General features: G+C 44.0%; 1 protein-coding gene across 7 annotated transcripts in view; it reads left to right on the top strand.

Moving 5' to 3' along the window:
* The window catches only part of DAG1 (dystroglycan 1), a 59,780-nt gene that overhangs the window by 11,625 nt on the left and 23,531 nt on the right, over positions 1–24,624 (top strand). The window contains exon 2 of one of the 7 annotated variants that reach the window (XM_087430996.1): positions 14,946–15,136. The exons of the other annotated variants lie outside the window; for them this stretch is intronic. The gene's annotated coding sequence lies outside the window, so the exon portion shown is untranslated. The remainder of the gene's footprint in view (positions 1–14,945; positions 15,137–24,624) is intronic. 7 annotated transcript variants of the gene reach the window in all.

Here is a 24,624-nt window from a genome sequence, read left to right on the forward strand (position 1 = left end):
AGCCTCCAGGTGATGAAGGGGCTGTGTTTTATGTTTGTGTGTTTGGGGGAGCTGCCTCTGGGTTCCCAGTGGAGAAGGCTCCAGGTTATTTCCAGATAGTGGAGGCATTTGGTCTCTGACCTTTGTGTTCGAGTCCAGTGAGGGTAGAGCTACTGGCTGTTTTCATATAAGAAAATGACATGATACCACCAGAGGAGAGCTGAAAATAAAGCTCTAGATATTCACTCTAAGTCCTTTGATAAGCTGGAGGGGAAGCAGAGCCCACAGAGCTGCTCTGAGCCCAAGGACCGTCCCAGGGCGGTGCAGAACAGGCAGTCCAGAGGAGGCCAGTGTTCAGGAGCTGATTCTCAATAGGACATAAACCCCAATGTGGAAACAAGTCCATTTCTATTGCAGGCACGCTAGACTCCTTGTCATTGTGGGGGGATTATTGACTTTGGCAATTTTATTTCAGATTTGGATGTGGGATGGAGAAAGCAGGACACCCAGTGGTATACATAGTGATGTTCATGTTTGTTAGCTAGTCTGCTCATGTAGGTTGTCTGAAGCACAGAAACGTTACACCCATAAGAGATTATAGGTGACTGGATTAAGATTATTTATATTTTGTATGTATGTATTTGAAGTGTTTATTCTGTGTGAGGTCCTTTTCTAAGTGCTTTACCTGTGTTACTCACTTAATCTGTGTTTATAATTGGAAAAAGTTAAAGAAAAAAGGAATTTGATTTAGGAAGTGTTTAAGATTAAATACTGACTATTAAGCAGACTTACAAGACAGGCTAGTGTATGGACTATGAAGGGGACTGTCAGCTGGCACCCAGTGGCAGGCCCTGTCGGTGTTAGGTTTCAGTTATTCATTCACTCATTCAGCAGGTGGTTTTTGAGTTGCTGTCATGTTGTAGGCACTGTACTAGGCCCCAGAGAGGGATCTGGTGGTGGATGAGACAGGTATGGGCCCAACCAGGCAAAAGAGAGAGGAGAAGTGAAGATTATTTCCCTCAGTTGGTATTTTTTGGAAGAAAGTGTGGTTTGGAGAGGCTGAGGTCCTGCCCCTGGCAAGTGACCATGGGCAGTCAGTGTGCCTCTGATTCTTGATAAAGGGGAGTGAGGAGCTAGGCCCATCTCAGAGGGTGATGTGAGGGATCAGAGAGAGGACCTTGGAGAGCCTGGCAGGCAGTTCTAGATTATTTTCAAAGCCAAGCTGACATTTGGGCACACACAGATGTGTCTGTGACGTATTGAGCCATTTCCTGGCCCTGCTGCCATGCCTTAGGTGATCCTGGTGGGGCCTGTGAGATGTGGTTTCAGCGACTGGTCAAAGTGAACCTCGGGAGCCTTTTGTTTTGGTGATGATTTGGATAAGGGTGTGTGGAGAGTTTTGGGGGATAACTGAGGAAGCTGCAGGAAGAGGTGGGAGGGAGGTTAGAGAAGGTGAACTTTGGAAAGGGGAGAGAGGGAGGAGATAACTCACAGTGAGTGAAGGAACTTTGCTGGGTTTGCTCTGTTAATCTCCAAATTGGCTGGAGGAGGTAGGAGGCAAAGGGTTACTGTCTGGGCACAGCGAGTGTTGGGGACTAGAGACCACCATGGGACCAACTTGGCTGGCAGTAGGATTGGGAGATGGATACAGAGGCTTTGGCCAGCCCTGAGATGATGGAGTTATGGCAGCGTAGATAGAGCCAGCTTCTGAACAGAAACTGAGGCAGTAAGGTTGGACTAGCCCAGAGTTGAGGAATGGTGGAGCCCAAAAGGCAGTGCTGGTGTCCTTTACCGGGAGAGCAAGTTAAAGCCCTTCAGGCTGTGGGAGTCAGGAAAAGCTGCGGTGGAGGGGAGTAATGACTGGAGGGGACATGTTGGGATTTTTGGGTACCCTGTTAAAAAAAACAACACACCTTTACTCTGTCCCTGGGAACCAGTTGAGAGATGGATAAAGGGACCACCATGCAGGTGGCTACAATAACAGCTTAATAACCAACAGAACTGTTACAAAGCATGGGACCTGGGTGAGCAGCCACTGGGGGTTCCTAATACCGAACCCCAGAATTAGAGGTACTCACCCAGTTGCCTGTGGGGCCACCCTCTCTGTTCACCCTTCCTGGCAGGGTTCTCTTTCTGCATGTGCTGCTTTGCAAAGTCTCTAAGCTCTTCCAGGGCTGATTTTGTGTTTACTTCATCTTTATTTATTTATTTATTTATTTATTTATTTATTTATTATTTATTTATTTATTTATTTATTTATTTGCTGAGGAAGATTGGTCCTGAACTAACATCTGTGCCCATCCTCTTCTATTTTGTATGTGGGATGCCACCACAGCATGGTTGACAAGTGGTGTAGGTCCACGTCTGGGATCTGAACCACGACTGGGATCTGAACCTGCAAACCCTGGGCCGCCAAAGTGGAGCATGCACCACTGGGCCAGCCTGATCATCTTATTTTTTAAAATATATTTTTAAACTTTTTAACAACTTTACTAGTATAAAATAAAACAAAAATAGAGAAAACAAGACCCCCCCCCCCAAAAAAAGTATAGCTTAATGAATTATAAGATCAAGAAACAGAGCTTTGCTGGCCCCACCAAAGGCCTCTCCATGGGCCTCATCCCTGCCACAGCCCCCTCTCTTTCCTTCCAAAGGTGACCCCCAGCCTGTCTTTTTTGTGTGTGTGTGTGAGGAAGATTAGCCCTGAACTAACACCTGTTGCCAATCTTCCTCTTTTTTGAGGAGGAAGATTGGCCCTGGGCTAACATCCGTGCCCATCTTCTTCTACTTTATGTGGGCTGCCTGCCACAGCATGACTTCATAAGTGGTGTGTTTGTCCACACCCAGGATCCGAACCCATGAACCCCGGGCCGCCAGAAGCAGAGGGTGCAAACTTAACCACGACACCACTGGGCCGGCCCCCCAGCCTGTCTTTTTGTATCTATTTCCTCTTTATGATTTTATCTCCCAAATGTGTATCCTTAGGCACTATAGTTTAATTTTGTCCATTTTTAAAACGTATATCTTTTAAGTCTCTTTAATCTACAGTTTGTCTCTCTTTTCCTTTTCCTTATGGTTATTTGCTGAAGAACCTGGGTCCTTGGACCTGTGGAGTCTCCCACAGTTCAGATTTAGTAGATTGTGTCTCAGTGTGCAGTTCGACATGCTTTTCTCTGGATTTCATGTGAATCAGCAGCTGGATCCAAACGCTTGATCAGCCTCAGGTTTGGTCCCTTTGGCAAGGCTGGGGTGGTTTGGGTCTTTCCTCTGGAGTGCTACTTTCTGTTTGTTCCACATTTTGCTCATAGCAGGTACCCAGAGCACCACTTCTGTGGGAGGACGGTGGGGCTGAGAAGAGGCCAGGCCCAGCTCAGCCTCTCTGGCTCTGCAGTCCTTGTCAAACCAGTCTTTCCAGCATGAGTGTGATAAGGTGTTGCAAGAGGAAAAGCCTGGACATCTCCTCTGGCGTAATTCACCGGGATGCGTTCACAACACTGTCCCCCTCTCAGACCTTCCCTTCTTCCTTCATGATGCCCTTCTTTCCTAACTCTCAGCTCCCCTGCCTTTCATTATCTGTCCCCACTCTTGTCCCTTTTCTTCAGCTTTCCTCTCTTTCTTTCTCCCTCTGTTTATAGAGTGTTCTGAAGGGAAAAAGGTTGTTTGAGGCTTAGGAGAGGGAGTCTCATCCTGCTTGATTGCTCACCATCTGGGGGACTGTGGAAGCCTCAGTTTATCCATCTGTAAAATGAAGGTATTGGTCCTGATGACTTAAATGGTTGCCTCAAACTCTGTACTATGAGTATTCTGTTTTATACATTTTCTTTGTGTTTGAAAGCTATTTTATTTTTTTATTTTGTGTGAGGAAGATTAGCCCTGAGCTAACATCCATGCTAATGCTCCTCTTTTTGCTGAGGAAGACCAGCTCTGAGCTAACATCTATTGCCAATCCTCTTCCTTTTTTTTTTTTTCCCCCAAAGCCCCAGTAGATAGTTGTACGTCATAGTTGCACATCCTGCTAGTTGCTGTATGTGGGACACAGCCTCAGCATGGCCGGAGAAGCAGTACGTTGGTGCGTGCCTGGGATCCAAACCCGGGCCACCAGTAGCGGAGCGCGCGCACTTAACTGCTAAGCCACGGGGCTGGCCCTGAAAGCTATTTTAGAGGATTGCCCTGCTTCTTCAGGTAGGGCACAGTGCCAGTGGAAGGAAATGGAGATATGAGTATGGCTTAGAGAGTAGCCAGAATCTAGTCTTTCGCCATATCTACGCCATCAGGCCCGGTGGGCTGGGTGAATAGTAGAAGGCTCTGTGGGCTGTGGTTGTGGCCTCACCTGCTAGTCTCAAGCTCTGGGTACAGAAACTTGCCTTACATGATAGAGAGGTGTCAGCTGCCATTGCTGCTGCCGTGCTAGCAGGTGGCTGAAGATGTGGGCAAGTGGAGGGCCAGGGAGTGTTGCTTCAGTATGAGAGTAGGCTCAGCTCCAGGTCCAGGAACTTGTCAGTTGGTCCTGGCTTTCTTATGTGCAGGCCCCATCCAGCTTACTTGGAATTTGATGGGCAGCTCAAGCCTGTGTCTGGTGTGAGGGCGACTCTATGCTCACCTCAGAGACAGAGCCACTACCTGATCAACTGTTGCTGTGAGGATCTGGAGGTAAGGGGCTGTGCTCATGGCTGGCCTGTACCTTTGTATATACCGAGCCCATTGCCCTTTAGGTGGAAATTGCCCCTGAGAGGAGGTGTCATGTGATGTACTGGGATTTATCTGGCCTTTCTCTGGTGCTGGGACACTTGAACATGTGCCTGTGGTGTTTCTGTTTGTTTTGCTATTATTTCACACATTTAAAATTTCATTTATTTTGTACTTAAATAATTTTGAGGCCAAGTAAATTCGGGTTTTTGCATCCTGTATGTCTGCCAAGGTTGTTTAGGCCTAAGGAGGTAGACCAGGTTTTGTTTTCTTGTTTTGAGTTTTTTTGTTTCAAGTTTTCTGAGGCTTATCCTTGAGGGAGGAGACTGTAAGGAATTCCAGAGTCAGGGAGGCATGGGCTGTGCTGGAGGAAGGGCTGGAGAGGCTCCTGGGCCCTGCTCAGGAGCTTCCCTTGGGAGTGGGTATCAGGCAGCCAGCAGCAGGCCTGGTGGTGAGGGGAGAGCTGTAACTTCTGTATGAGAGATCTATACCACTACATGTGAAAATGAATTACTCAGAATTTGGTAAGGTCAAGACCACAACCATAGCTAGTTGCTAAGGTGTTGAAGCAGGAGTTAAAGCCATGTTTTCTGGTGTTGGCTGCTCTGCTGTTCTTTGGTGTTTGTGATCAGCTAGTGGTGAAGGTCCTTAGAGGGAGTCCCTGCTTTTACCTCAGATGTTGGCAGGTAGGAGGCGCAACAAAAATTATCCCAGGCCAGAGCTCACTTTTCTCACTCTTCAGGCTTTGAATATGTGCTCTTTTATAGAGCAAGATGTTTCACTGAATCTCCTGGTAACTATTAGTGTTTGATTTTTTTTTTGATGTCACTATTTAAAAAAAAATTGAAGCATAATTTACATGTAGCAAAATGCATAAATCATGAATGAACAGCTTAATACCTTTTTTTTTTTTTTTTTGGTGAGGAAGATTAGCCCTGATCTAACATCTGTTGCCAGTCCTCCTCTTTTTGCTGAGGAAGACTGGCCCTGGGCTAACATCCATGCCCATCTTCCTCTACTTTATATGTGGGATGCTTGCCACAGCATGGCTTGATGAGCAGTGCGTAGGTCTGTACCCAGGATCTGAACTTGCGGACCCTGGGCCACCAAAGCAGAGTGCATGAACTTAACCACTGTGCCACCGGGCCGGCCCCTCAACACATTTTTACGTACGTGTACACCCTTCAGATCCAGTTATAGAAGTTTTCTGGAAGGTTCCATTGTGCCTTTCCCAATCAGCATCTCCCCAAAGGTAACCACTTTCTCACCTCTGTCCTTGCTTAGTTTTGCTGCTCTTGACCTTCATGTAAGTGGAATGATAGAGTATTTATGTACTCGCATGTGTCTGTCTTTTCTTATTGAACATTTGGTCTCTGATATCTGTGTGATTCTGTATAGCAGTTCTCTTTTATTGCTGTATAGTATTTCACATGTGAGTATACCACAATTTACTACTTTTCCTGTTGGTGGAATTTAGGTTGTTTCCAGTTTTTGACCATCATAAATAATACTGATACGAATGTTCTTGTCTGTATCTTTTGGGTATATACCTAAGAGTGAATTGCTGGATATATTTGATGTTTTAATTACTGGGAATTTTATTTATATTCCTCTTGTTATATTCTATTTTTGAACTTTTTATTATAGAGAATTTCAAGTATACTTAAAGACAGAATAGTACAGTGAATCCCATGTACTTATCACCAGCCCCAGCAACTGTCAACCAGTGGCCAGTCTTGCCCCATTCACACTACCAACCCCTGCCCCACCCACCCCACATTATTTTGAAGCAAATATCAAGACATCCTGTCATCCATCAGTAGTTTAGTATGTATCTGTAGAAGATAACGTAACCACATCTGCTGAAGGCCTTCCTGCTCCTTCTCTCTAGTTCTGGTGTTCTTCTTTGGAGTTTCGTATCATGGTCTTCATGATGGAGTGTGGCTCCCAGTTCCTGTTGCTCCTCGTCTAGGTAGAATTGCCTAGGTCAGGTGGTTTTTCCAGGCAGCCGTTGAACCAGGAATCAGCATGGTATAGAGTTGGGAGAGTCATCTTAGGACTTTGGAATGTCAGTCACTATTGTGGGCACCACTTTTTGTTGGGTTAATTTTTCATTTGCACAAGTTAGGCTGATCTAAGAGAAAGATGAGAAGTGAGCTGGTGAGTACTTCTTCTGTGCTTAGGTACCTGATTGCCTTCCCAAATGGCTGCACTGGTCTGGGACAGGTGGTTCTTTCCCCAGTGTCCCAAGAATCTGGAGGATGCGACCTCCAGGAAGCTGGGCTTCAGCTCCTCATAGATGCTGCCCCTCATTCGAAGGGCAACAGGCAGCAAACTTAGATTTGGAAATATGATTTAGAAAAGGTTAATGTTTTTCAGAACAGTGAAACTACGGTATGAAGATTAGGCTTGGGAGCCCTAAAATACTCTAGCTTCCCTCTCCTGTCCTTCTTGAGCTCAGTACTTGTATCTGTATTCCCACTGCCCTGAGCCCGGAGTTGTTCTGGGTTGGCCCAGGAGGTGCCCTGGTCCAGAGAAGCAGCAATAGCAGCAAAGAGCACCACAGATACCTTATTATTTGGAATAATTAGCCCATAAATTCTCCATAGCAGTTTTTCTCCAAGGCAGTCAAGTTTGACTAGAAAAACATAGCACCATGTTTTGATTCATTAGTCGTGTAGATGGTCACCCTCCCATATTCTCATGCTGGCTAACTATGAAGTACCATTACTCTCAGCTTGAATTTATGGCAACTACTGCCCACCATGCTCATTAATCAAGCAATGTGAGAAGGGCAAACTGCTACTAATGCTGTTTCAACCTGTCCCACCTTCCGTCCTCATCCATCTCATGTTATTAATGAGGGAGTTTGGCAGTAACTCAATTTCAGTGAAAGTAAGGGAAAAGTCACTCATATCTTTAGGTGGGAATTTATTTTTTTTATTTTTTATTTTTTTGTGAGGAAGATCAGCCCTGAGCCAACATCCATGCCAATCCTCCTCCCCCTGCTGAGGAAGACCGGCCCTGAGCCAACATCCACCGCCACTCCTCCTCCCTTTCTTCCCCAAAGCCCCAGCAGACAGCCGCATGTCACAGTTGCACATCCCTCCAGCTGCTGCACGTGGGACGCAGCCCCAACATGGCCGGAGAAGTGGCAAGTCGGTGCGCGCCTGGGATCTGAACCTGGCCCGCCAGCAGTGGAGCGTGTGCACTCAACCGCTAAGCCACTGGGCCAGCCCTAGGTGGGAATTTAAATTCAAGGGCATTTTGCCAGTGTCTGTCAATTCTAATGTATATAACCTTTGACCCAGCAATTCCACATCTAGGATTTTATCCTCAAATTCCCTGCCAAAAGAATGCAAGGATGAGAATGAGAGAACCCTTGAGAGCAAAACATGTTGGGTTACTTAGACATTTAAATGTGCCACAAGCAGAAGGGGCAAGTGAAGAGGTGGATCTGTCCACTGGGGCTGAGCTCTCCCAGTTTTAGGAAATTTAAAAAAGTGATGATTATGAAGTATGTGATTCCATTTGAGCTTTAAGAAGGAAATAAAAAGAGATGTACTGCTTTATGTGTGTGGATACATTTAAATGTGTCATTTGTGGAGAGCTACTAAAGAAACCCAGCCTGCTCACCTGAGGAACTGTGAAGGAAATGTGCTTTCGCTTGTGCCCACTATGTTATTGGAATTTGTTTTACCTTCCTGTGAATTATTTTTATTGTGTTAAGTCCAAAGGTAAGGCCCAGACAGCTGATGGCATCATTGTGAGGCTGATTGTGCATCTTCTTTTTTTTTTTTTTAAGATTTTATTTATTTATTTATTTTCCCCCCAAAGCCCCAGTAGATAGTTGTATGTCACAGCTGCACATCCTTCTAGTTGCTGTATGTGGGACACGGCCTCAGTATGGCTGGAGACGTGGGATCCGAACCCGGGTCGCCAGCAGCGGAGCGCGTGCACTTAACCGCTAAGCCGCGGGGCCGGCCCTGATTGTGCATCTTCTGAATCGTGACCGGGAATCGTTAGTGGGAAGTCTAATACTGGGAAACACTGGGTTCAGCCTGCCCAGATCTTTCATTTAGCTCTGGGACCTCTGAACTCGGTGATGGTCTGGTTGGCGGTTTTTTCCTCCGGAAAGGAAGGCTCCTGGGAAAGGGAAGATGAAACTATTTTTAATCTTAAGCAAACATAGCCCAGTGTAGTAATTTCAAGCCCCAGTGTGACATTTTCTTCCGTTATAACCCAAGTCATTTTTAAAACAAATAAAGTCTTTTTTTTTGTATATTTTTTGTTCATAGTGCTTCTGGAGGAAAATGCTTTTAAATTTCCCCTCACAAACTTGGAGGGTTTGGGGGCCTGGTGGGCTCTGTGTTTTGAATTATGCAGTCTGGGATGCTGGAACCTGGAATGCTAGTGGACAGAGTTGCTAGTTGTGAGGTAAGTGGTGAGGTTAGGGTTACATAAGTTGTCACAGTTTATAGAGCTCATCTGCTGACTTTGCTTCACAAATGTTGATGAATATCCCTGCTTTGCTAGGGAGGAACTAAGGTCCTGAGAAGGGAGGTGGACCATGTTCCACATTCCTTTTTCTTACCACTTATTTTCTTTCCATTTCATATGCTATATATTTTTGTAATTTTTAATTTCGATGTCACTTCAGACTTAGAGAAAAATTGCAAGAATAGTACAAGGAACTCCTAAATACTCTTTACCTTGAGTCACCATTTGTTTATATTTTGCCTTGTTTACTTTGTCGTTCTCCTTTTTTATCTATAGATTTTTTTTCTTGAACCATCTATGTATGAGTAATTGGCAAACATCATGCCCCTTTACAACTATGTACTTAATTGTATATTTTCTGAGAATAAGGACATTCTCTTAACCACAGTACATCTATCAAAATCAGGAAATTTAACATTGGTATAATATCTAATCTACAGTCCATATTCAGATTTCCTCAGTTGTCCCAATAGCATCTTTTTCTGTTTTTGAGGGAGATAGCCATGAGCTAATATCCGTTGCCAGTCTTTCTCTTTTTGCTGAGGAAGAGTGACTCTGAGCTAACATCTGTGCCCATCCTCCTCTGTTTTGTATGTGGGACGCTGCCATAAGCGTGGCTTGATGAGCAGTGTGTAGGTCTGCGCCTGGGATCTGAACCTGCGAACCCAGGGCCGCCGAAGTGGAGCACGCAAACTTAACCACTACGCCACTGGGCCAGCCCCTGACCTATTTTTGAACTTGACTGAAAGGCTAGGTCTTCACCTACATCATTGGGTGGTGATGGTGGGCCCATTTCCCAAGGGAAAATGAGTGTCTGCCTGGACCCTCCTGTAACCTCCCCTCCTAGTGCTACTGGGTAGACAGAATGGTCTAGGAAGTGGAGATCACACTCTGAGGCCTTGGCTTTCCCTGATTGTTGCTGATCTGCAGTCTCCTCCACCCTGGCCAGGCCCTGTTTTCTGGCCCTCGCTGAACCAGTCTGAGCCCAGGACCCAGGTGAATTAGACCCTGTTCCAGCCCTCAGGGGACACGCGTCTAGTGGGGAAAGTTTTTATTGAGAAATAAAAGAAACTTATATAATTTTTCTTGAGACTTTAATCCTCTAAGAGCAAGCATTTTCATTTTTATAGTGTTCTTCATTTGTGAAGAGATTGAAACACACATGGAGTGGAGTGGGAATTAAAGAGCAGATGGGGGAAGGTAGCATGGTGTCTGATACTGAGTAGGTGGTCAAAATTTGTTGAATAAAAATCATCAAGGAAATATAATTCCTATCATGTGTTTCTTTGTTAGACCAGGGTGCTTATGGGAAAAGAAAATTATTGCAGAAGCAAATAGTGATGTTTCTGTGATATTTATCCAGTGTCTTTCATCCAAATAGTGAAACAAATACCAAGTATCATTATTTAATTTGCCATTTGCCCAAGTTATCTCTGTTCATGTTGTTGATTATTATTGTAGCTGGTGTTAATTCATTCCATATTTGCCTAGAAAACAAAGTTTCTGAGAACAGATTTAGGTTTATAAAATAATTATTAAAAAAAATCCTGTTGGCCAAAACACTTGCTGCTGCTCCATTGCACCTGCTGTCACTCTGCTCTCTGGAGTGCTAGGAACTCTGATAGTCATTGACTTCTTGCCTGTCCCGTATCCAGAGGACAGCCATACCTGAGGTTCTGTTGGGCAGGACCACTGCTTTTCTGTTTAGGGGTAGATGAAGTTAGAACATGTTCATTCTCCTTTGGAGTGTTTTGGAAGTGATTTCTTTAAGGCCCACTGTGTCCAGGCCCATAATTGCTGAGTGCCACTTACAGGCCTTGGCGCCCAGGTGCTGTGCTCAGTGTTATGGAGTCATCCAGCAGGACATGAGCCACGAGAAAGTAACCAGTACCAGACAGGTGCACGCTGGTCCTGTGCAAGGTGCTTGCTGAGTCTTAGATGCCTGTGCAAGTTGAGGCCTTGTCACTTCCTTGGCCCCAGGGTCAGTGTCAAATTCAATACTTAATAGTCTATAAAAGCAAAAGATAGCCGAGATCCCTGGATGCATTGCAAGTAACCTGAAAAATAGATTTGCAAACTTTAAATTAGCCGCCTTTGAATTAGCTGCACTTGTTTACAGGGTGGACCCTCCCAGAAGCTGCGTAGTTGGCAGCTGCACTACTCCTTGGCATGTAAGAGGTGGAAACTCTGGTGTCAAGAGCGTGCGAGGTGACTTCCTGCTTCTTAGCCCTTCTGCAAGTAGAGAGCTTAAATGACTTTTTGAGGTGTCTGTGGATTATGAGTTTATAAGAGAGCTTTTTAATCAAGAGAGCTTGATTACAAAAAAAACAAAAACAAAACTCCACCTCTCTAGATAAATGCTTCTGATAACTGGTGAATTTGCTATATTTTTAGTTCTTTGTCCCAAAGAAGTCTGGATTTTCCTCTAATCGTTTGCTGAATATGGCAGGTAATAATGTAAGGCTGGCAGAGGACTGGAGGGCTGCTCCCTCCTTTGAGATGAGAAGCATCTCTGAGGAGCCCATGGCTCCCTGTTTGCTCCCCTTCTAGTTCTGAGGCAGGTTGATGGGTGGAACACCTACTTGGGTTGTAGCAGTTAGCAAGATCCTGGAAGGGGCCCTACAGAGGGATCTAGAGAGAGAGTGAGGACTGCTGTTTTTGTGGCCATTTTTCTCAACTAGGTAAAAAATGTCTTAAGCCCAGCATGCCTTGTTGCCTTAGGATGAACAACTTGACAAGGCTGTAGAGGACACTCCCCAATCCCTATTGGTTTCTGCCCTGGCTTCTGTCTGCATCTCCCGTTCTCCCCCTGTACAGAGGGATACTCTGTCTGTATCCCTTGATATAGAAATCTTATCAAGGGATAACTAGGTGAAGGGGCAAATGTAGGGACAGAGGCCAAATCCTGTTTATCAGACTCTACAGGGCAGCTTAGTCTGAGAAAATAGAATCACAGCTCCGTCTGGTTTACTCACATTCTCTCTTTTGCCTGTGACCTCTCTGCCTTCCTGTCCTTTTCCTCTTACTGACCATTTAGTTCTGAGAGATAGGCAGTAGCTGTCCCCATGGCTTTGTAAGGGACTAGCCTATTGGGAGGACTGTATTGCCATGAAATCCCTCGCAGTGTCATCTTTATTCCTGCATGAGATAAATGCAAGGAGGAGGTTCCTGACTCTTGATTAGGTCTGTTCTTAAGACCACAGAATCTTTAAGATTCATTGGACTAGTATACAATGAGAAGACATAAAATAAATTTTCCGTTTGCAAAGCAGGTCCTTTAAGTAGTTAGCTCCCAGCGCAGATGATTTACATGGAAACTGGGAAGGGCAGGGTGCTTGTGTGCTGACATTAGAAGCTGGTTGAAGATTCATGGGAAATGAAGATAAAAACATCTGAAGAATTAAGCTGTGGGCTGGTGAGATCTCTGTCCTCTTGGGCTGTGGGAGTCTATCTGTGCCTGACAGTGGTCCAGCTTGGAAATTCAGGAGATCCTAGCTCTGTTTGAAAGAAGAAAACAACACCTTTCATGTATCAGGAGGTTCTGGCCACCGCTGAAAAGTATGTTGTAGCTGCTACTTTCTCCCCAATACTTGGGAATATGTAAATTATAGCTGTACCTTTTTGATAAGACAGACAATCTCTTGCATTGGTCCTTCCCTTATCCCTTTTTGCTTTTTTTTTTTTTTTTTGTGAGGGAGACCAGCTCTGAGCTAACATCCATTGCCAATCCTCCTCTTTTTGCTGAGGAAGATTGGCCCTGGGCTAACATCCATGCCCATCTTCCTCCAGTTTATATGGGATACCGCCACAGCATGGCTTGACAAAGCAGTGCGTTGGTGCATGCCTGGGATCTGAACCCCGGGCCGCCGCAGCGGAGCGCGTGCACCTAACCGCTATGCCACCGGGCCGGCCCCTCCCTTTTTGCTTGTAATTTTTAATCCTTGTGTTTTAAAATGCAGGAATTAGTTTCCAAATAATTACTACTGAGTGGAAACCCACTTTTTCTTTTGTGCTAAGGGAATGATCAAAGCCTGCAGAAAGGAGGTAGAGGCAGTGGGATGTCAGGACAAGGGCATCTTGAAGGATTTCTTCAGTTGTGTTTACCTGGGTGTAAATCCATCTTACTTGGTGTAGAGGTGCCTGAACTGGACACATTTCTCTAAATCTGTGCTGTGGTCCTTGAGGAGCAGCCCAGCATCCTCTGCTGAGGAAGGCCAGTAAATGCAGGAGCTGATGGGATCTAGCCCAGGAGCTTTGCCTTCGCCAGTTTGCTGGGAACTGGTGTTCTCGGATGCTGCTCCAGGCAAGCCTAATTTCGAGGTCAGGCATAGCAGGCGTCCTTGTCCTGTTCAGCATTGGCCTTGCCCACTGCTTTACTGCCTGGTTGTAGAGTGGCCGTGGCTTTGCAGAACAGGGGTTCCAAAATTCTGCAAGGCCATCTTTTGGCTGTTTTGCTCCAGCCTTTGGAAGCACACTCCTAAAAGCTACCAGAGAAATTTGTGATTATTAGATTAGATTTTGTAGCTGCGGCAAGGCTGAGTAGGTAGAAGGGCCAGTTAGAGCCATATGTGGGAGGGAAGGAATTCTGCTAGCGAGAAAGTCTGAGCAAAGGGAGTGGGTGCTAGTTGTGTCTTGTCCTTTTATAAACAAAGTTTGTTGATTTGGCAGTTTCTGGCATGGTTGAAATGTTGATGGTCGAGCCTTAAGAATGTGGCCCAAAACAAGAATGTGGCCAAAAACGGGTCACAACTTTAAACACTAAACATTGAAGTATTTGCCTAAATAAACACTCAGTACAGTGGCACCTTACAGTGAAGGTGCAAGGACTCCCAGTCACCGGGGGCCAGGACACCCCTGTTTGGCTCCTGAGGCCTGTATTATGAGGCTGCTGGCAGGGCCAAGGGCTATGGTAATGGGGGACCTGAGTAGGGAGCTGGGGGTGGCTGGGGCCACCCTGATATTTCACCTCATTCCTCTGTTTTGGAGTCTGATTAGCCAATAAATAAGATCAGGAAGACCAGCAGTCAGTACATTTTTCTAAACCTAATTCATTGAAGTCAGATTAGCATATTAGTTTTGAACTATGACATTTATTTTTAATCTCTTGTAGTATAATGGAAAAAATATTAGAAAGCTCAGCTTTTAGCTTCAAAGTATGAAATCAGGTGATTACTGTTTTCGTGCTTGGTGAATCATTTCAGAGATTTGGTGGAAACCCTTTCCCTGTACTCTGATGTTTACCGAGTGCGTGCTTGGTGCTAGGCATCTGTTGGAGGAGAGGGCAGCAGAGTGTATGTTGCCGAGACCTCTTCAGTGGACCTCTTCTCCCTCCTTTTCTCTCTGGGAGCCCTGAGTGTCCATCTTTGACCCAGACAGACAGTAACCATCCTGCCCTCACAGTGTACTCTCAACTCTACTTTTTTTTTTTTTTTTTTTTAAGATTTTATTTATTTATTTATTTTCCCCCAAAGCCATAGTAGACAGTTGTATGTCACAGCTGTACATCCTTCTAGTTGCTGTATGTGGGACGCGGCCTCAGCATGGCCAGAGAAGCGGTGCGTCGGTGCACGCCCGGGATCCGAGCCCCGGCCGCCAGCAACTGAGCGCACACACTTAACCGCCAAGCCACGGGGCCAGCCCTCAACTCTACTTTTGTATTGAAATGAAGAGAATATTGGATAGCCAGGGGAAATTTGGGGAGCCAGAAGGCAACTTTTATTTTTTTTTTTTATTTTTTTTTTTTTCTAAGTTTTTATTTATTTTATTTTTTCCCCCCAAAGCCCCAGTGGATAGTTGTGTGTCGTAGCTGCACATCCTTCTAGTTGCTGCATGTGGGACTCGGCCTCAGGATGAACGGAGAAGTGGTGCCTCGATGCGCACCCGGGATCCAAACCCGGGCCGCCAGCATCGCAGCGCGCGCACTTAACCACCAAGCCACAGGGCCGGCCCAGAAGGCAACTTTTAGTTTCCAGTGAGTACCTACTTGGAAAATGCCTGTTTATAATATATAAATACTTAATTACCTCTTGTGTTTTTGATATAGTAATATATGTAAATCTTAGTTGAATATTTTTGTATGAAATTTGGGAAGACTGTATGCATAGCAAATGAAGCTTCGCACCTAGCACAGGGTAGGTAGGTAGTTGGTAAGTATGCACTGAAGTGTTAATTGTTGGGCTGCCTTGAGATAGTTGTAATTTGCTGTAATTGGGTTCTTGGATGCCACATGGATAGGTGGATGTGGTAATTCATTCCCACTTGGATTCTTCTTAGTCTGGTCTCTCACCTCTTGCACTTCCACCCCCACCTGCATCCCACTTCCCAGTCCAGCTGCTGCAGCCAAATGGACAGTTAGGCCTGGTCCTTGTCTTTGGGCTCAGTTTATCCTTTTCCGTCCTCAGTGCCCTGCCTGGGCATCGGTGATTAAAAGACTGGACCTAAGCCTCCTAAGTGTTTTTTTCTGAAGTCTAATTGGTATGACTCTTGAGTAATGTGGGTTTTATTTAATATTTATTTATAAGTATGGTAAAATATATATAACATAAAATTTACTATCTTACCCATTAAAATTTTTTTTAAATTGTGGTAAAAAACATATAAACATAAAATTTACCCTTTTAACTGTTTTTAAGTATACAATTCAGTAGTGAATAATGTTTAACGGGAACATATGGAGTTCAGTGGAGTGTAGAAGGAATTGTTTTTCAGTGAGCTTTTACGTAAGATGTTAAAACTACCCAGGTTAAAAACCATGGTCCAGTGGAGAGTAGCCATTCAGCCCTGGGTTTTGAACCTTGTGTTTCTTCTCTTCCTCTAGGACATGTTTGCACCTGAGTGAGTTTTTACCCAGGTATTAAACCTTTGTTTCCTTCCTGCCAACCAAACCACCATCAGCAGAAACCACTGCCCTTCCTGGACCTCTGCTTTTGGTATCTGTGATAAGTGAGAATTTGCAAGAGTTTTCTAAGTGAGAGGTGTTCAAAGTAGCTTTTCTGTTTGGTAGACCATTGTGTAGTGCTTCCTTCTCAGAGGTGGTAGTTCTTTTGTCCCATGTATTTTTACTTTTAAATCTTTTTTTTTTAATTAATTAATTATTTTTGTGAGGAAGATCAGCCCTGAGCTAACGTCCATGCTCATCCTCTTCTTTTTGCTGAGGAAGACCGGCTCTGAGCTAACATCTATTGCCAATCCTCCTCCTTTTTTTTTTGCCAAAGCCCCAGTAGATAGTTGTATATCATAGTGGCACATCCTTCTAGTTGCCGTATGTGGGACGCGGCCTCAGCATGGCCGGAGAAGCGGTGCGTCGCTGCGTGCCCGGGACCCGAACCTGGGCCGCCAGTAGCGGGGCACGCGCACTTAACCGCTAAGCCGTGGGGCCAGCCCACTTTTAAATCTCTTACTGTATGTGTCACCCTGGACTCATTTGGTGGGTTCCCCACCTCCCTGATGGTGTCTTCGTGGGGCTGCTTCCACACCTCTGGTGATATTCCCACAGCGCACAGGCCAGGCAGGAACTTACGTCATGTCAGGGAAACCTCATCTGCCTCATGAGCTGTGAGCGATTTTAGGGTGACACCTTGAATCTTCACCAGTGACTTAGCTCATCACCTTCTCATCTGAGGCCAAGGAGTGAAAAAGCCCTGTTTTTAATGCAAAGCAGAGACATCTGTCTGTCTTTTTGGTATTTGGAGCCCAAATAAACAATGACTTCACACTATTGTTTTCCATTGTATTGAGTACATCCTGTTGGCCATCAGATTGAACAATTTTAAACTGGTTAACCCTCTAGAAATTTTATATTAATGTTAGACTGACATTTAACATTTAATTTTAACTTCTGAACGTCTGGACAATAGCCTTTTTGCTGGATGGAACCTAAGTGGTTGTTTCAGTTAAGATTTTTGCTTTTTACTTTTCTAGAACCATTTAAAACAGCGATATGTAATTTTATTATTTTAGCTTGTTTTTTCTTTCCAGTTATTTTATTGAGATCATAATGGTTTATAACATTGTGTAATTTCAGGTGTACATTATTATTTATCAGTTTCTGTATAGACTTCATCATGCTCACCACCAGTAGTCTAATTTATATCTGTCACCATACATATGTGCCACTTTACCCCTTTTGCCCACCCCCAGTCCCCTTCCCCTCTGGTAACCACTAATCTGTTTTCTTTTTCCATGTATTTGTTTATCTTCCACATATGAGTGAAATCATGCAGTATTTGTCTTTCTCTGTCTGGCTTATTTTGCTTAACATCATACCCTCAGGGTCCATCCATGTTTTTGCAAATGGGACAATTTTGTGTTTTTTTATGGCTGAGTAGTATTCTATTGTGTGTGTGTGTGTGTGTGTGTGTGTATATATCCATTCATCCATAGAAGGGCACTTGTGTTGCTCTCCACATCTTGGCTATTGTGAATAGTGCTGCAATGAACATAGGGGTACGTAAATCTCTTTGGATTGTTGATTGCAAGTTCTTTGGATAAATACCCAGTAGTGGAATAGCTGGGTCATATGGTATTTCTATTTTAATTTTTTGAGAAATATCCATACTGTTTTTCATAGTGGCTGTGAACCAGTTTGCATTCCCACCAGCAGTATATGAGGGTTCCCTTTTCTCCACATCCCTCCAACATTTGTTATTTTTTGTCTTGTTAATTAGAGCCATTCGGACTGGTGTAACGTGATATCTCATTGTAGTTTTGATTTGCAATTCCCTAATAATTAGTGATGTTGTATATCTTTTCATGTGTCTGTTGGCCATCTGTATATTTTCTTTGGAAAAATGTCTGTTCATATCCTCTGCCTATTTTTTGATTTGGTGGTTTGTTTTTTGTTGTTGAGTTGTATGACTTCTTTATATATTTTGGATATTATTTTAGCTTGATTTTAAAAAGAAAATCCCATTTTCCTTAAATATTTTAATTACCATGTGAATGGTATCAATTTGACAATGTAAGTACTATTTTTAGGTAACATAGCTAATTGAGAGTAGGGGTTCCTGGGAGTGGTGGGATGGGCTACCTCTGTCTCATTTTGTGTGGTTTATAACGGGTTGAAGCTCACAACTTTTCCTTCATTCTTAGAAAGTAAAAACTGGTAGGGAGGCTGTTCTTTCAGAGTTTTTAGTTAAGCTATGTTAAAGTTTCATTCTCTGTGGGTTTTTCTGCATATGAAGAAACACTAAGTTTACTATGAATTGAGTTGGTGCCACTTATGCATTTGTTCCTTACGTTTATTGAGTGGAATTTATTTATTGAGTGATCCTCCAGTGTGCATGGGGCAATCCTTAGCTCTGGGGAGGAAGCCTGAGCAGAACAGAGCTGCTGCTCACCTGGGGCTGGAATTCCAGAGAAGTCTCCTTCTAGTTCCCAGGGACGCAAGGCTGTCTGGACAGAGTAGAGTCACAAAGCCTTGTGCCTTGTGGGCATATATCCGGCCCCCTCTACCCCACGCAGGGCACATTCTTCAGTCGCATATAGATAGGGATTAGTATTGGTGAACAGGAAGGACCAGAAGGATTCTTTCCTGCTGAACTCTGCCTCGGATGCTTGGGGTCCTTGCCTGTCCCTGTAGAATGCTTTTGATTCCCTAGTTATGTCCCTATTGACTAATCTGGTAAACTTGAAATACACCTGCCTTGAAAGCAGATTTTATATATTTTGATATACAGAGGACACCACCTTTTAAGCACTGCTGAAAACTTGACATTTTACGTCTGCCCATCAGTGGAGAGTCCCCCATGTGACAGTTGGAGAAAAGAAGCATTGGCATGGCCACTGGCAGATTCTGAAGATTGCTGGCTGCACCCACAACTAGCTCTGATCTCTGAAGTGAGTCTTAGGGTCTGCGGCTCCCTGGGCTTTTCACCCCAGATTGTCATTTCATCATTAAGCGTCTATACCCCAGGAGACTGGTGGATGCCCATTGCTTAGATATTCTTTCTCTCCCCCAGGCAGCTTTCTGTGGAAGTGCTGCCTCAGTGATGCTGTTAGGTGCTGAATATACGCCTGGCCCAGGGAGGGGTGGGATGGGTATCTAGGATACTGTGGGGCTCTCTTCCCTGGTGCTGGTGGCTCTTGGGGCAGGAACACAGGCTTTTACAAAGAGAAGAAGGAGAGGGCAGCCTAAGTGGCTGCTTTGGGACAGCAGTGTCGCAAAGCGCTCTGCTATGTCCAGGCTTTGCAGGCTCTGACACTTTTAAGGTTTCTCTGCCCCCCTGGGGTAGAATGTCTTGGACTAAGGGGTAAAACTGCTGCCTGGCAGCTATGCCCATTTTTCACACTGTATGCAATGGCTATTGAGCATGTATTCAGAATGCCAGGGGCTTCATCAAGGCTCCAGGAAGGTCCCTCTTTCCAGAGTTGGATTTCACTGGGAGTCTGGGGGCAGTGCTGAGCCTAGACTTAGTGGTGGGCACTGCATTGGGTTCTGGCACAGAGGAATGAATTACCAATTCTTACTACCCATTTCTCAGTAGGAGAGTTTCAGCAGCTTTTATCAGCCAGACAGTGGTGAGTTCAACTGAGACGTATTCTTGGGTTGCCATGAGCACTTCTGGTGGTCCAGAGGGTATATTGTGAGTATGTGTGTGCAGTGTTAAAAAGGGGTGGCTGTGTCAGGAAGACTGGGTTACTCCAGCCATAGTCTTTCTCTGGTTCCTGAGCACCATCTCCTCCCACTACGTTCTGGCCGTAGGCTCTGTGTGACCATGGTTGAGTGTTATCTCTCTTTGGGCCTTGGTCCCTGAAAAATGAGGAGAATGAGGTCACTCCATCTCTGAGTGACCAAGTATGTGAGTGTGAGATAAGTGTGTATGAGTATGTGTAAAAACGATCCTGAGGGGATGTCCTAATGCAGGTGTGTGGATGCAGTCTGCCAAGTTCCTAGCACGGGGAGACATGACCCTTGCTTATAGGAAGCTAGCATCAGAAGGACAGAAGGCTGCTTTTTGCCAAGTCGCAGAAAGATCTTTTCTGTCCAGAGCATGGAAAACCAACACATAGCAGTTGGAGCTGTGCCCCGAACATCACCCGCTTGCTAAATGTGGAGCACTTAGTCATGCCCATGAAAACAGATACCCTGTGTCGTCATGTGTCTGCAGATACCAGACTGAGCTTATGTTCCTGGTAGAACAGGGTGTGTCTCATACTGTTGCTGTTTTCAGATAAGAAATTTTAAAGTGGAGAAGCAGATTAGAAAAGTAAAAGATCAACTGGATCTAAGTAGAAAAGTAGGTAAACTAAGGAGTAAAGACATGAAAGAAGCTAAAACAAAAAAGAGTTGTATTCTCCTCATTCATTCATTAGGTGCGTGTTTGCCACTGTATGTGTGCTTGTGGCATACATCAGTTGTTGCAGCAGATGTGTCCCTGCCCTTCCACAACTTACAGTCTTGTGGGGTGCTGGTTGAGCTGAGCCATTTACTAAATAAGAGTTCAAAAGTATAAGAAAGGAAAAGGCCATTAAAAGAAGCACTATGCAATGGTAAAGAAAACTCTAAAGTTACAATTTAAGATAGTGTAAAACACAAGACCTAGAAAATTTTAAAAATTAAGTGATAAACTATAAAAAGTGTGAAAGCACAGACAGTTAAGAAACTGGCAGATATAAAAAAAAGAAACACACAAAAGAGTTCAAAGAAAAACCTTAAACTTGGGGCACTTTTCTGGGAGTCTGAGAAGACCTCCACCCAGAGTACGGTGAACACTGGGTGTTGAGTCAGGGATTTCCTTCCTTGCCTTTCCTGGTAGAGGACCCTGCAGAGGTCACTGGAAGGTAAGTGGTTCTTGGAACTGATTCCCACGGGACATCAGTTATAAGTCGGTGGTTGTTTGATATCCACCTGGAGAAGTGGCACTTAACACTGCTGGCAAGTCTGTGGTAGGCAAAAGTGACCCAGCCATCTATCTATGGCAGGGAGGAGAGGTCCCTGTTGAGGAATGGGCCTGAAGTTCTGTGGGAGCTGCCTGGTCACATGTGGCCTTGGAGTGGAACAAGATAATAGAAACAGGAAGGAGGACATTGTTAAACCTGTTACTTATCTAGCATTGATGAGAGGGTGGGATCATGCCAAATGATAAGACATCTTCATTAACTTTCTAAGGTAGATGAATTTCAAATCCTTTTCTCATACCTTTGTAGAGCAGCTCCATGTGTTTTTCTGAGCCCTTAGGGAGCAAGTGCTGTCCTCGGAACTAGGGGTGTATGCAGACTCTGTTCTCAGGGGGGCTGTGTAAACTTGAGTGACATGGGCACCAAGAGATATGGGGATGATGGGTGGAGTAGAGTTGGGGCAGGGCAGGAGCCCCAGGGGCTGGCATCTGGATTTTAGATGCCATTCAGAATATGCCAGAAACATGCATGAAGACAGGGCTTTCTAGTCCTGAGAAGGTGGTGGACAAGACACAGAGATGTAAAATAGGGTAGGAGGTGCTGGCCATTTTAGGATTTTTATTATTTTGAGATCACAAGACTCAGCCAAGCTCTTTACCTTCATGTGTTTCAAATACTCAGCAGAGAACATAGACTAACATTACACATAACCTGAGTATCTGCCACCCAGCTTTGTCATACTTTAATGTTCTTCTGTATTTTTATAAGATCCTGTTTTAGGAAGTAAAGCAATTATAAGTTTGGAGACCCTTATGAACCCCTCCTTTTTCCTTTGCCCTCTCTTCCTAGAGTGACCATGACCCCGAATTTGGTGTTTATGATTACATGCATGATTTTATTTATTTATTACATACATATGAATCTGTAAACAATTTTGAAACATTTTATATAAATGGTGTTAATATCTTTATGCAGTGGGCTCTTTTTTTTTTTTTTGTGAGGAAGATCAGCCCTGAGCTAACATCTGATGCCAATTCTCCTCTTTTTTTTTTTTTTTTAGTTTTTTATTTATTTTTTCCCCCGAAGCCCCAGTAAATAGTTGTATGTCATAGCTGCGCATCCTTCTAGCTGCTGCTTGTGGGATGCGTCCTCAGCATGGCCGGAGAAGCAGTGCGTCGGTGCACGCCCGGGACCCGAACCCGGGCCGCCAGCAGCGGAGCGCCGCACTTAACCGCCAAGCCACGGGGCTGGCCCCCAATTCTCCTCTTTTTTCTGAGGAAGACTGGCCCTGAGCTAACATTGTGCTCATCTTCCTCTACTTTATATGTGACGCTGCCACAGCATGGCTCGACAAGCAGTGCATCGGTGCGTGCCCAGGATCCAAACCGGTGAATCCCGGGCTGCCGCAGCCGAGCGCGTGCACTTAACTGCTTGCGCCATGGGGCTGGCCCCAGTGGGCTCTTTTTTGCTAAACATTTTTTGACATTTACTGATTTTAGTTCTTGTAGTTTTAGTTCATTTTAATTGTCCTACAGAGTTCCATGCTGTGAACCTACTACAACCTATTGGAGCTTTCTCCAGTTGATGGACGTTGAGGTTGTTTCCAGCTTTTTAGTGTTGCAATGAACGTGCCTGCTCTGTCTCTCTGTGTATGTGTGCACGTTCCTCTGAGTGTGTGCCTAGGAGTGGAAAGGCGCACCTAGGCTGGTGAGTCCTCTCCAGGTGGTTGGACCAGCCCATACTCCCACCAGTAGCCATTCAGTTCCTTCCTCTCAGTGGTGTCACACGTAAACATTTTTGCCTATTCTGATTGATGTGGAAATGTTTTTCTTGTTGCTTTAATTTTCTTTTCCCTGATTACTAGTGAGGTTAAGCATCTTTTTGTGTGTTTACTGCTATTCAGGTTTTCTTTTCTGTGAATTACCTGTTATCTCTCCTGTGTTCAACCCATTTTTATTTTTAGGGCACTTGATGTATTTTGATAGGGATCCTTTTGCCATCATTTGCATTGAAAGAGCTCTCTTCCAGGTTGTGGTTAAGCCTTTTTACTTTATGGTGTCCTTTATTGTCCAGGAATTTAAAATTCTAATTTAAATTATCTCTTTTTTAGATTTAAAAAATTTTTTGAGGTAATTGTAGATTCACATGCAGTCATCAAAAATAATACAGAAAGATCCTGTGTACCCTTTCCTAGTTTCCCCCAATGGTAACATCTTGCAAAACTATAGTACAGTATCATAGTCGAGATACTGACATCGATACAGTCAAAATACAGAACATTTTTATCACCACAAGGATCCTTCATGTTGCCCTTTTACAGCCACACCTGCTTCCCTCATGTCTGGACCCCTTTTGACCCCTGGCAACCACTAATCTATTCTCCATAATTTTGTCACCTAAAGAATGTTATAAAAATGAGATCATAATATATAACCTTTTGGGATTAGCATTTTTCCCTCAGCATAATTCCCTTGAGATTCATCCAAGTAGTTGAGTGTATCAGAAGTTCATTCCTTTTTGTTGCTCATTCCGTGATATGGATGTACCATAGTTTGTTTTGCCATTCATCCATTGAAAGACATCTGGGTTGTACCATTTGTTGAAAAATCTATTTTTTTCCCATTGAATTGCTTTTGCACCTTTGTCAAAAATCAGTTGGGCATTCTTGTTTAGGTTTATTTCTGGATTCTCTATTCTGTTCCATTGATTTATGTGTTTGTCCCTCCTCCACCAATACAGTCTTGATTGTAGCTGTCTAAATTTTGGTATTAGGTAGAATAATTCCTCTTTATTATTCTTTTTCAAAATTTGAAGTAATTTTTGGCTGTTCTAGTTCCTTTGCCTTTCCATATAAATTTTAGGATAATCTTGTCTATATCTACAAAAATTCTCGCTGAGATTTTGATAGGAATTGCCTTAAACCTTGAATTAGTTTCCTAGGGCTGCTGTGAAAAAAAATTTCCACAACCTTAGTGGTAGAGAATAACACACACATTTGTTCTCTCACAGTTCTGGAGACTAGAAGTCAGAAATCAAGGTGCTGTGCAAGGGCTGTGCTCCATCTGTGGGCTCTGAGGAAGAATCCATTCCTTGTCTCTTCTAGCTTCTGGTGGCTGCCAGCATTCCTTGGCTTATGGCCACATCATTGCAACCTCTGCCTCAGTCTTCACATCCCTTTCTCCCTCTGTGTGTACATAATCTTCCTCTGCCTCCCTCTTAAAATGACAATTGTGGTTGGATTTAGGACCCACCCAGATAATCTTTCAGTCAAGATTCTTAATTTAATCACATCTTCAAAGACTCTTTCCTTGTAAAGTAACATTTATAGATTTCAGGGATTAGGACTTGATATATTTGGGTAGCCATTATTTAGTCTATTACAAATCTATATATCAGTTTGGGGAGAATTGACATCTTTGCTATGTTGAGCTTTCCAATTCATTAACAAAATGAATCTCTCCATTTGTTTAGATCTTTGTTGATTTCTTTCACCAGTGTTGTGTAGTTTTCAGCATACTGAAACTGTACATGTTTTGTTAGACTTATACCTAGGTATTTCATTTTTTGAGTGATTTAAGGTGGTATTATATTTTTAATTTGGTTTCCACATGTTAATTTCTA

Source organism: Ceratotherium simum, chromosome 5 (genome assembly GCF_057802395.1).
Source record: "Ceratotherium simum simum isolate JZ-2026a chromosome 5, ASM5780239v1, whole genome shotgun sequence".
NCBI classification, from domain to species: domain Eukaryota; kingdom Metazoa; phylum Chordata; class Mammalia; order Perissodactyla; family Rhinocerotidae; genus Ceratotherium; species Ceratotherium simum.